Source organism: Branchiostoma floridae, chromosome 12 (assembly GCF_000003815.2).
Source record: "Branchiostoma floridae strain S238N-H82 chromosome 12, Bfl_VNyyK, whole genome shotgun sequence".
Taxonomy (NCBI): Eukaryota; Metazoa; Chordata; class Leptocardii; order Amphioxiformes; family Branchiostomatidae; genus Branchiostoma; species Branchiostoma floridae.
In genome coordinates this window covers 17,204,744-17,218,875 of record NC_049990.1, presented here as the reverse complement: position 1 = coordinate 17,218,875, position 14,132 = coordinate 17,204,744, and the positions used below count along the sequence as shown (strand labels likewise).

The following is a 14,132-nucleotide window of genomic DNA, read 5'->3' as shown; positions in this document are numbered from 1 at the left end:
TTTATGTTAATAAAGGTGTGTGTAAAAATGACGCTGATGTGGCTGAAGATGTAAATGATGATGTGGCTGCAGATGTATATGGAAATGATGACGTGGCTAAAGATTTATATGAAAACAGTGTTTATGTTACTAAATATGTATATGGCAATGATAATGATGTGGCTGAAGATGTATATGGAAATGATGATGGTGTGGCTCAAAATACATATGAAAATGATGATGATGTGGCTAAAAATGCACATGAAAATGATGTTGATGTGGCTAAAGATGTATATGAAAATGAAGAGGATGTGGCTAGGTATGCCTATGAAAATGATCATGATTTGGATAAAGATATATATGAAAATGATCTTGGTGAGACTGAAAATGCATATGAAAATGAAGATGATGTGGCTAAATACGTATATGGAAATGACGATAATGTGGCTGTAGATGTATGTAAAATGATGATATGCCTAGGGATGTGTATGAAAATGATGATGTGGATGAAGATTCATATGGAAATGACAGTGTAGATGATGATGAACAAGTGTACTAGGATCTTGATGAAGTAGCTGGAAGTGGCAACCTCCCATCAGGTAAGCCTGATGCAGCGTTTGGAAGTAAATAAGAATTAGTCACAAGTATCATTCTATGCAATTAGGAAATTTCTGACCATATGGAATCCTTAGCGTTTTACTAGATGCAACGTTTTCACAACCAAGATCCTTAAAATCTTTAGTTATTGAAATTATGTGATTGTGTCCTCAAATAGCATGACTTCTAAGCACTGAGCCCAGTTTACGACATGAAACGTCTCAATTGTATATATTGGAGCCATCTATCTGTTTTCAAAATGCAATTTGCATCAACTTTATACAAAATGACTTAAAACGGCGTATCATGTTTTCCATGAAAACAAGATCCAGGCAGCCATACTTTTACAAATTATAATTTTCTTCGGTTAGACATTGCAGTTTGCATGTGTTATTATTTGATGGGTAAAGCTTTATTTTGCTAACTTGGCGAATGGTTTAAGATTTATTAAGTACAACCATCTTACTTACGGCTAAATCAGCTGTGAGTTTGAAAATTTGTCATTCCTTTTGGTTTTCCTGTCCAGCATTCTGAACCTTAACCCTTGCTGTTTTACTTTTTTATGCGCAGCCAAATCTTTGAGTCGTTCGTGTATTGAAGAGTGACATTCGCTAACCTTTCTAAGCCAAGCCTATAACCATGCCTGTGTACAGTGTGATTGCAAGATACAAATTGACCAGTCTGAGTGAGCCTTTAAAGTTCAATTATGGTTACAGTTTACTTCATACAAACAGTATAATATCAGACTTTTTAAATGTTGCTACAGACGGAGTACCTAAGTCTCGTGGTCCGATACGTCCATCCCGCTCATGCGCACAACCGGTTTGTGCAGTCCTTACGGCATCCACTGGAATAGCGATAATCCTGATAGGAGTCTTCATCGTTTCGCCCCAGGAAACGCACCAGTCAAACTATTCGTATCCTACAGGACCGACTGTCAGGGTAAATGTTTTTTTTTTTTTCAAAACGCACGACATTTCCTTGGAAAATACCAATCCTGTACATGGAATGGAGTACACATGATTTTGTAATGACAAACAAAGAGCATATTAAGAAAATAGAGTATTAGATAGAATACTAGTTGTTAGACCTTTGCACAGTGGGCTTCAAATATTTTTACTCTAGTGAGAGGCTCGAGGACAGTGACTAACCCTTGACTTGACTTGACTTTATTCAGATCCACTTTTAGCTATTACAACATTATGTTGCCAGCTATTCTTCCAGTGGTCTACATAAAATACATTGATACACGCACAACATTACATACATATAAAACATAATATGTACATTGCAAACTATAAAACTGAGAGAAAAACAAGTTCATTTAGTGACTGTGTTCCAGTGGCAAGCCATACGGTAAAGGAAGCGATCCTTTCTGCATTGGTCCTAGGTTTTGACACATTGGTTGATATAATATGATGTTGAGTCTACATAAGAAATGATCATTCAGAAATATCTTTTTCACTGTTTTTTATGCCTCAGGTATTGTCCACCGAAGGAAACTCAAAAACCAAGATGAGAACTATCCAAGCTACTACAGCTTTGGATAACATACTAGTACATACCTCAATTAACATACGGGGTAAGTAAAACTAGCGGGGTGAGGCTAAAATTAAACCTAGAGTTGAGCAGCATCATGCCTCCACTAAGAGCCAACACTAATAAAATGATATTGTAGGCAAAGAATAAGCTACAATTACGACGCCATTAACCAAAACATAAGATGGCGGGCCACATTACAAGGTCAAGAATGACTAGGTTATTATGCCTTGAAATTCATAACTACCTCTTGCTTTTTTAATCCAACGCCGTTTAAATGAATGTTTTAGTCTATTTGGTTTTTTTACGATTTATTTGCTAACAAAGTATTTTTGAAATTCCAAGTTACCAGACCCCAGCCTGTAATTTGTAATATGTGACGAGTTTCAGCCAATAAAGGCACATAAATAACGTCATAATGACGGTTCATCGTGTCATGATGACGTGAATAATTCTAACTATTTTAATGTTCACTCCATTCACTGAACATTTCATAAGTCGTAATAATTAAAGTCTAACATTTATGCCAAAAAGCAGTTATAAGCAAATGGTTATGGATTTGGAAACGGTAAGACGTTTTAGATAGATATGAGTGAATGAAGATAATTTAGATATCAAATAGGAGACGTTGTTAGACAAAGTCGAGCTAAAGACAATTTTGGATTTCAATGGAGTCAATTAGCTCCTGTTGTTTTAGTTACAGGAGCTTAACTTTTTTCGGAGGGGGGGGGGGCTATGTCCAAAGTGCCAAAAAATTTCCTAGGCCTGCAGAGGGTGGGATTGTATGTTCTCTCGTATGGAACCTTTCGGCACTTGGGACACTCTCCCATTGTCTCCAGCTTGACTTTGTCAAATAATGTCTCCTATTGGACATCTGAAATTATCTTCATTCATAATAGGGTATAAAAGTCCAGGTTCTTCCAGATCACTTCGGTGTCACTGACGAAGGATAGTGATAATTTCTGAAACGTCTGGCCCTTTCCAAAATCATATCCAGTTTCTTGAGTAATTGCTTTTTTTGGCATATCTTATTACCTTGATGTCTAATCTTCACCGACTTAACAAAATACCTACGAACAATCGAAGGACATTACTAACACGTATTGCGAACCATTTTTTTACCAGAAAGAATGCGTTTTTTCTGTATTGTGTACTTAAAAATTCCCCTTGCAAAGGATTTTATAATATATATGTCATGTTTTGTACTTATTTTATGCATGTTGCATCTTTATAGGGACAACAGAAGATGATGGAAAACGTCACGTCATCGCGTTTGGTGGGCGAGGATCGACACTGGGCAAGTTCTCTCGCCTAACTGGACTTGCTGTTTCTGCTAGGAACGAAGTATTTGTAGCTGATCACGACAATAGCCGAGTCCAAGTATTCAACACGAAAGGCGTTTACATGCGTCATTTCTTGACCACTGTACCCGGAAAAGCCAGAGGTCAAATGTTTCTTGAAAGCATTTCTATTGACGACAAAGACGACCTGTGGGTGGTGGGGAGTATGAATTTTTTTTGGCTCCTATGTTGTGCAATACAACAACAGTGGTCTAGCTTTAAACATGTACGAGGTGCAACGTGCTAGTCACGCCCGGACATCTTCTGTTTAGTTTTGGCGGCTATGTTAGTGGTACTGAAAAGTTTACTTTTGTCCAAAGCATTTGTACTGACATTTTAGGCCGTATTTTCGTGGCAGATCGTGGTAGTGAGGTACTTGGAATTGGTCGGGTGTCCATGTTTACAAGTCGCGGACTTTTCGTTCGTCATGTTGTTACTACTGGGCTGAGGAGGATAAATCATATTGCAGTTAGTAAAGGACAGTTGGTAGTGACTGAAGTAAGGGATAACACGGTGACTATCTACAACATTTTACTAATGCGGACAGTAGCAGCGGACAGCTGGACACAGGTAGAAGCAAATATAAACAAAACATCATTTTCAAAATCTACATGAAATCTACCAAGATATATCAGGTCAACTCAGCAACATGCCTAGAACGACAAACAGGCTAGGGACTTGGGGTTAATTTAGAATTAGTGATAAGGTTATAATTAAGAGTCTTCTTGACAGCAAACTGTCTAGAAATCGCCCTAGGCATGGTGCCGACTTGTCCGACGTTTATTTTCATTCGAATAGGTCATATGTGCCCTAGAATGTGTTGTTGCATGTACCATGCGTTTCGAGAGAAAATTATAGAGATCTTACATTTTTACACTATTACATTCATTTACGGTAATGTTCAAAACTATGGATATGGCACCAGCATTTCTTGGCCTAATGACATGTATGGCGACTTTTATCATATATTATATAGATGTGTTTTCAAAATGATAGAATTCTGTACAAAAAGATACCAATGAAGTAATAGCAACGAATGTATGTTCTTTAAAGGTAGAGACATGGTTAATGACGAAAGGATTATTCATTATGTTGCAGAAATAAAAGGCTTGTCCTGAGATATTCAGATGATAAAGTCGTGTTTGTGTCCCGATGAAATACTTATTGGCTTAGCACACAGAAGCAGAAGTAGGTGGCTAGCCAATGGATGTGGCAGAGGTTTATTCGAAGGAAGGTGAAAGTTTACATACGATCACAAGTATTGCTAGCATGCAATATATGTATTTTGTTTCGGCAAAAGTACACTTTTAGAAACATTTGTAAGAAGAAATAGCACATCATTTTTTCACTCTTGCTTGCTTTTGCATGAAAATAATTTTACGAGTTTTGATTTCACTGGTTTTGATGTGATCAGTCAGAAAACAGTGCATTGGAAAAAACAATCAATTACATACATATTGGTCTGAGAGCAGAGAGGTGGCAATTAAGATATTTTTAAATCCAATTCGATTCATTTTCAATCAATTCTATCAAATAAGCCGACCTATTTTCTTGTGAAAAGGTCTCGACAATCAGTTTACATTTTTAAAGATTTCAATTCCCACAGGCTGATCTCAAATAAGCTTCTAGATTTTTGAGGCGTATGCATGTGCGGGTCAATCCCTCCCCATCGTCGACGATTTTTCTTTTTCGTACCGATCTTAGCACTGAAAAATCGTCAAAATGGCAAGTCTCAATCTGAGTTCAGTCCAGATCTGAACACAACATGTGGGGCGTTTTGTTTCTAAAATGTAGATGAAAGGAAACCCATGGCTAATACTGATACACAGTGGAAGCCGATTAATTGCACACCTCATTTCCAGCGAATTTCGCGCATTTATCCGTGTGGTGCAACAATGCACAGTTATGCAGCTACACAGCATCAGTTTGGAATTTTGGGATTCCGTGCAAGAAAAGTAGTGTGCAGTAATCCAGTGTGAAATTGTCCGGTAAATAAGCAAAGAACACATCCTATCCGTATCCACGGAATTCAGCTTTACTTTTCAAAACGGATCTTGGCTTTCATAAATAGATGAAACAACCACCAAATGTCTTCTGACACTTTACCCACAAAGATGTCAACCCGACATTTTCATGTTTTTGTAGGCTTTAATGACCTAATAAAAGCCATTTATACCAACTATACCACAGCTACTGATAACATTATTGATAATTAATGATATAAATACTGATGCTAAATGTTCTCAGGTCACCTGTAAGAAACTGTGAAAATTAAATAAAAATTTAGCCGAAATCGACTTCAATTGTCCAAATCAATATTTTCTATGCATGGCAGGCACATATTCCGCAGTATTTCACGTTAGAGGAGCAGAACGTACCATTGAAAATGGCCTACCTATTCTCTGATACATGCTTTCAACTAGGAACTCTCCTATATCCAGCCTCGTTTTATGCGAGAGCCGGAAAAATCCAAGATGACCGCCACATCTGGAATTTACTCTTGTGTAGGGCTGGGTACCGGTACAGTGTACCGGTACAAAACCGGTTTTTCTTATTGGACCGGTCCAGAAAAACCGGACCTGAAAAAATTCGGTGAACCGGATGTTGGACCTATTGGAAAATGAACAGATTATGTGATAAGGCATTCACATGTTTTAATTTTTTGGGGAGGCTTACCGGTCGAAGAAAATAACAAGAGCGAAGTAGAATAGAGTCTATAGTCATTTCTACCAAGTTTTACCATCAATCGTACAGAGGCAGTTAGCTTTGTGGGATTTTATAACGCCATTGGGAGTCCAATACTCCATGAAACAGATTTCTTTGTTGCAAAATGGACCAATGTTTCGAGCATCGTCTATTCACAAGTTTGCACAAACTGAACCAGGTTCAGGTCCGGACCTGGACCTGATCGTCTGGACCTGAACCGGACCTGGACCTGAATCTTCTGTACCGGTACCCAGCCCTACTCTAGTGACAAAACGCAGGCAATTTAGGCTAGTAAAATCGTTGTTGAAGTTTTTTAAAATTATGACAAAGGCAGGCGTTTTGTGACAATAAACATATACCAGCATGTGAATATACAGTCTCTTTTTTTAATTTATCTTATACACATTTACAAAATTTATCCAACCATCTATCCATTCAAATATTTTCTTTATTTCCAAAGAAAGCTGCTGGCACTGCATGAAATATCGGATTTACCAAACTTACCATTGGTGTGTAAATACCTGGTAAATCTGATGTACAATATTTACCCAAATTTAGCACATATTTACCCAGTAAATTTGGATAAATACGGGTAAATGCTGGTAATGCACCCTGATATAAGGCCTTAAACAGGGGTACATTTATTGCATTGTCAGGGATGGGCCCTCTTTTATGGCCTTATATAGGGGTACATGTGTTACATTGTTAGGGATGGACCCCGGTATAAGGCCTAATATAGGGGTGCATGTATTACATTGTCAGGGATGGACCCTGGTATAAGGCCTTATATAGGGGTGCATGTATTACATTGTCAGGGATGGACCCTGGTATAAGGCCTTATATAGGGGTGCATGTATTACATTGTCAGGGATGGACCCTGGTATAAGGCCTTATATAGGGGTGCATGTATTACATTGTCAGGGATGGACCATGGTATAAGGCCTTATATAAGGGTGCATGTATTACATTGCCAGGGATGGACCCTGGTATAAGGCCTTATATAGGGGTGCATGTATTACATTGTCAGGGATGGACCCTAGTATAAGGCCTTATATAGGGGTGCATGTATTACATTGTCAGGGATGGACCCTGGTATAAGGCCTTCTATAGGGGTGCGTGTATTACATTGTCAGGGATGGATCCTGGTATAAGGCCTTATATAGGGGTGCGGTGGTACCCACAGTGTACATAACACCCCACCGCCCTGAGATAAGAGTTATGTCAGGGCGAGGGTACTCGCAGTACAACACACCACCGCCCTGAGATAAGAGTTATCCCAGGGCGAGGGTACCCACAGTGTACAGAACACCACACCGCCCTGAGATAAGAGTTATCCCAGGGCGAGGGTACCCACAGTGTACAGAACACCACACCGCCCTGAGATAAGAGTTATCCCAGGGCGAGGGTACCCACAGTGTACAGAACACCACACCGCCCTGAGATAAGAGTTATCCCAGGGCGAGGGTACCCACAGTGTACAGAACACCACACCGCCCTGAGATAAGAGTTATCCCAGGGCGAGGGTACCCACAGTGTACAGACACCACACCGCCCTGAGATAAGAGTTATCCCAGGGCGAGGGTACCCACAGTGACAGACACCACACCGCCTGAGATAAGAGTTATCCCAGGGCGAGGTACCCACAGGTACAGACACCACACCGCTGAGATAAGAGTTATCCCAGGGCGAGGGTACCCACAGTGTACAGAACACCACACCGCCCTGAGATAAGAGTTATCCCAGGGCGAGGGTACCCACAGTGTACAGAACACCACACCGCCCTGAGATAAGAGTTATCCCAGGGCGAGGGTACCCACAGTGTACAGAACACCACACCGCCCTGAGATAAGAGTTATCCCAGGGCGAGGGTACCCACAGTGTACAGAACACCACACCGCCCTGAGATGAGAGTTATCCCAGGGCGAGGGTACCCACAGTGTACAGAACACCACACCGCCCTGAGATAAGAGTTATCCCAGGGCGAGGGTACCCACAGTGTACAGAACACCACACCGCCCTGAGATAAGAGTTATCCCAGGGCGAGGGTACCCACAGTGTACAGAACACCACACCGCCCTGAGATAAGAGTTATCCCAGGGCGAGGGTACCCACAGTGTACAGAACACCACACTGCCCTGAGATAAGAGTTATCCCAGGGCGAGGGTACCCACAGTGTACAGAACACCTCACCGCCCTGAGATAAGAGTTATCCCAGGGCGAGGGTACCCAAAGTGTACAGAACACCACACCGCCCTGAGATAAGAGTTATCCCAGGGCGAGGGTACCCACAGTGTACAGAACACCTCACTGCCCTGAGATAAGAGTTATGTCAGGATGGGGGCACCCACAGGGTATAGAACACCTCACCGCCCTGAGATAAGAGTTATCCCAGGGCGAGGGTACCCACAGTGTACAGAACACCACACCGCCCTGAGATAAGAGTTATCCCAGGGCGAGGGTACCCACAGTGTACAGAACACCACACCGCCCTGAGATAAGAGTTATCCCAGGGCGAGGGTACCCACAGTGTACAGAACACCTCACCGCCCTGAGATAAGAGTTATCCCAGGGCGAGGGTACCCACAGTGTACAGAACACCACACCGCCCTGAGATAAGAGTTATCCCAGGGCGAGGGTACCCACAGTGTACAGAACACCTCACTGCCCTGAGATAAGAGTTATGTCAGGATGGGGGCACCCAAAGGGTATAGAACACCTCACCGCCCTGAGATAAGAGTTATCCCAGGGCGAGGGTACCCACAGTGTACAGAACACCACACCGCCCTGAGATAAGAGTTATCCCAGGGCGAGGGTACCCACAGTGTACAGAACACCACACCGCCCTGAGATAAGAGTTATCCCAGGGCGAGGGTACCCACAGTGTACAGAACACCACACCGCCCTGAGATAAGAGTTATCCCAGGGCGAGGGTACCCACAGTGTACAGAACACCACACCGCCCTGAGATAAGAGTTATCCCAGGGCGAGGGTACCCACAGTGTACAGAACACCACACCGCCCTGAGATAAGAGTTATCCCAGGGCGAGGGTACCCACAGTGTACAGAACACCACACCGCCCTGAGATAAGAGTTATCCCAGGGCGAGGGTACCCACAGTGTACAGAACACCACACCGCCCTGAGATAAGAGTTATCCCAGGGCGAGGGTACCCACAGTGTACAGAACACCACACCGCCCTGAGATAAGAGTTATCCCAGGGCGAGGGTACCCACAGTGTACAGAACACCACACCGCCCTGAGATAAGAGTTATCCCAGGGCGAGGGTACCCACAGTGTACAGAACACCACACTGCCCTGAGATAAGAGTTATCCCAGGGCGAGGGTACCCACAGTGTACAGAACACCACACGGTCCCACAGTGTACAGAACACCTCACCGCCCTGAGATAAGAGTTATCCCAGGGCGAGGGTACCCACAGTGTACAGAACACCTCACTGCCTTGAGATAAGAGTTATGTCAGGATGGGGGCACCCAAAGGGTATAGAACACCTCACCGCCCTGAGATAATAGTATTGGGGACAAAGCATAAAAGTTGAACACAGTCATCATTACCAGTCGACTAGCTTTTTAGGCCTTGAGTGAAATTGTAGGTGTAGTTCATTCATGAATGAGTCTCTATTAATAAGTATTTTACCATGATTGTTTACCATACTTAGAATTACATAACGGGCCCCTTATATATTTATGAAGAAAAATGCTTCAGTTAAAACTCAAGACAGTTCACAATCACAGATCTTATGTATTTATATGCTACACAGTTTGTGATAAATAACAAAGGTCACAGCTTTTAGTTAAAACAACTCTAAAATCTACAGTGAAAAATCCAAAAGATAACAGGTCAATCTTTAAACAGATGCTGTAAAGCAAACTTGAATCTAACCAAGGAAGATAAGCTTTACACATTGTGTCACAAATGTCCCCCATGGCCTTCTTGCTGTATTGGGTCCTAAAAGGTCAACTTCTGACCTCAGGGTCAACATCCTAAAGGCCACAGAAATACTACGATCTGATTGGACCGTCGGAAACGCATGCGCACCATGCGGGCGGGACGATTACAAAAAGTCGTTACGAGATATGAGATCAGACATGACTACGGGGTTTTACGTATCGTTTTCTACGCTACAAATGGCACAAGGAGTCTGCTATGGTCGGTCAGCAATTTGGGAGAGGCTTGTGAGTGTAGGGGGAATATGGTGTAAGCTCAAACGGACGGAAAATTATCGTGAATGATGTTTTAGTTGTACGTTTGGCGGCCGCCCCCCTCCCACCCTGGGCGGCGCACTCCTCCCCGCAGGATCCAACGTGTACTTCGGTGAGTAGAAAATATATAGACTGTGCTTGCCTTTCAGTGTGCTTCGTTTTTTAAGCAAAAAGTAGGTTCGCTTTTGCTTTTCCCACTTGTTTTGTTATTGACATGTAATCGTTAGAAACAAATTTGTCTCCAACTAACCTACCCCCTCCCCCATTTAATAGGAAAATGTATTGGACAACAGGCATTTCGTATCTGGTTTTATGATACAAAACAGCAACAGCACTTGATGGGTGAATAATTGTGCGTTGATAAGAGAATTAATTTGTAGTCACATACATACTGTTAAACTTGAAACCAGTAGGATTAAATTAATGCTTCCAAATGATTATTTATATTTTATAGATTATACTAGTACTATACATATTTAAATATATTTATTCATGTATTCGTTCAAATCATGGCTGGCATCACACAGCCAAGGCTGTCGATCAAGTTGTGACTATTATTATCAAGGGCTAACCTTTAACAATTTGAACACTGTTCAGTAACTGACAGTTGTTTGGTCACTAATTTGATGACTATTATATTTAAGGTATGGATTTAAGTCACGGTGTGTATGTATTAAATTCAGGGATGGCTGGATCTGATTGTGTCATTATTTCCCTTTTTATATGCCTCCAGTACAGCTGCAGTAGATACCTCCTTCAGACATGCAGCACAAGTTGTGAGGGTGGATAGCCAGAAGTAAAGCAAGCATCAGCCAGAAGTTTAGCTGCTGAGTACTTCAATGCTGCTACACACTCCATAGGTAAGCCTCAAAACTACAGTCCTGCATGACCAATATCATCATTGGCATGTACTTCAGTGTTTACCGAGGCATGCCGTTATCATGATTCTGCTTAGTCTGGTTTTAGTTAGTTGTTGTGATGGGACGAAGCACAACTACCCCAGTTATGTCAAAATCGTGTGACATGTTCCTTGATTGCTGTGTATATATTTTTTATTTGTGTCATACCTGATAACATTTGATAGGGGTGTTCCAGACCGGATGATGATTTTCCGTATCACACAGGCTTTTTATTTGTATTAGACAGGTTTCCATCAATTGAATAGAACATACTCAACTCAAGCGAATGGAGTTCTTTTGTTCGAATTTTTCTCGAATTGATGTTATTTAAAGAATAGAGTTGTTTGCACCGTGCAGGTTGAAACAATGTAGCGAGTTTTATCCTTTTTATGAGTAGTTTAGCAATTAAATTGAGAGTTTTCCGACCTGGATATGATATACATGTATAGAATACAACACGGCGGAGTATTCTGTATCACCTAAGGTACCAGGATCACCTGAAGGCCGGAGGGTGATCCGACCCGTAGGAGGGGTGGGACCGAGGATGATGTATTTCAATACACCATGTTTTATTTTATTTGTAACATACCTACCTGAGAAAACACAAGTTTCGATGCAAAACGCGCCAGAAGTTAAAAAAAATTTGGTGTCCTCGAACAAAAAAACAGTTACAGCAGCAATTTTAACGTCTGAATCAGGTATTCGAATTTTAGACCACGCCGCCCTCGGTGTGGGTAGAGTATGTTTGAAGTGTTCGATGGAAGCCTGTGTGATACAGCTTTTCATTGCCCGGTCCAGAAAACCCGTATCGACCAATATCGTGGCCCAGGTATGACGACACGAAATTTACATGAAAAATACAACACAATGTATTCGGCATTACTCTCAGTCCCAGCCCTCCCACGGGTCGGATCGCTTGACCCAGTCAGGCTGGTACACCATGTTGTTGTATTCTATATTTATCAATTTTCAGTACACATGGGGACTACCCTTCAGTTGCAAATTTAAATAGGCTAGATTTCCACACATAGATTTATATTCTGTGATACTTTTGTTTTATCATGTAGGAACTGACTCACCACACAAAGGACTCCAAACTCATGCCAAGAAGTTCAGCATTCAGACACAGAAGAAGGCAGCCTGTGCTTGTTTGGACCCTACACGGAGTGCTTCGCAGCAGTGGACTTGAATATAGATGACAAGAGGATGTCTGTACGCAGTTCCACAGAATGTACTAGTAACTCAGGTGTTCACAGTTTGGCTGGACTTTAAAAGTTTACTCATCTGTATTTCAATATCTTTATTGACAACAACTTTGTTCTTTTATGTGATTGCTGTTAACCTAAGGGCCACTAAAATCTTCATAGCTTTGAAGACTTCCAGTATGAAGCAAATTGTGTTTCACTGTTGTGTGATTGTATGAACCGTGTGATTATGATACATTTTACATAATTGTCAGAATTACATTGTACCTACACAGGTCCCATACAATATGCTTGTACCTGCATATACAGGTGGTATTTTGAGCCCTGACATGCATCTGACCCTCACCCTTCTCCAAAGGAAATGGATTTCTTAGCCAGATCACTTGGTTGTTTTTAATCTGTTATGAACTTATTAATTCCCCAATCTATGAAGTTTCGAAAATGATGAATTGTTGCTTGAATAAACATGTAGCATCACATGATGCTAATACTAGTAATAGGATCATGTTGGCAAAGTGTAAAACAATACAGGCCCCATTGAATGTTACATAAGTCTTTCATAGGTCATTAATGCACTGCATTTCAGTGTCATGTTACTGTTTCTTTCATTCATCTTGATCATAGTTGCACATTTTGCTTTTTACATTTGTTAACAGTGACAGCATAGTTTGGATGTTGCACACAATATATGATACAACTGTTACAGTACACAGTAAGTACATTGCAAATTCTTAACTGAGTGCTTATTGTAGTCTCCAACTTCCAAGCAGACATGTCAGCTTGTCCAAGTAGGGACAAATAAGTTTCCATGGGATTTCTGTCCTTTGTAGTCTATTCAGTTATCTGCCTGCCAGTTGGTTCACTCCTATTACTCAAGTCCCCTATTAGTATTTGACCAAGCCAGAGTCTGGTAGAGACTGGGCTAATTGCAGATGAAATGTGATGGGCAAATAGTGTATGGCAAAAATATTGTATATAATTTCTAAAGCCTGTTTGTCAGTGCACAATGACGGAGACTGATGATAGGTTTAGATAGTGTGTGATGATAAAATACTTTCTTAAATATCATCCATGATAAAAGCTGCTTGTAACTGATCAGCTTGTACACAGGACAGTTGACCAATGTTCAATCATGCTATTAACATTAGCTATATAGCTTATAAGAAAAGGCCACAATTGTATATCTGTTATTTATCTGTTTACCCTTTAGAAATCCTAACTGTCATTGTTGATATGTTTATCCAATAAATAATGCTGAGTTTGGCCACAAATCGTGTTATGATTCAAAATCATGGGTAATTCTGGGGAGTAATCGGTTAACTACCGGCTAAATATGGGTAAAGGGGGGCATATGATATTATTCTGGTAAAGGTTGTATAAATCCAAGGTAAATACAGCTAAATGTGGGTAAAGAGGGATAAATATAGCATTGAATATTCTGGTAAAGGTATGTATAAATCCAAGGTAAATATGGGTAAATACAGCTATATGAGAAATACTCCGCATGGTAAATGTCGGTAAATGCGCAAAATATATGAGAAATACCTCGTACGGTAAATCTCGGTAAACGCATATTTACACGAACCTGGTAAATGTGGGTAAATCAGGCAAACATTACCCGCTATACCATGCGGGTAAATGCCTGG

The 14,132-nt window shown here is 41.2% G+C and overlaps 1 long non-coding RNA gene across 1 annotated transcript; it reads left to right on the top strand.

The window, feature by feature from the left end:
* The first annotated feature begins 10,130 nt into the window (after positions 1 to 10,130).
* Positions 10,131 to 13,757, top strand: LOC118427710. The gene is made up of 3 exons (XR_004832565.1): positions 10,131 to 10,494; positions 11,116 to 11,242; positions 12,349 to 13,757. It is a non-coding gene; the product is annotated as an uncharacterized LOC118427710 (long non-coding RNA).
* The last annotated feature ends 375 nt before the right edge of the window (positions 13,758 to 14,132 follow it).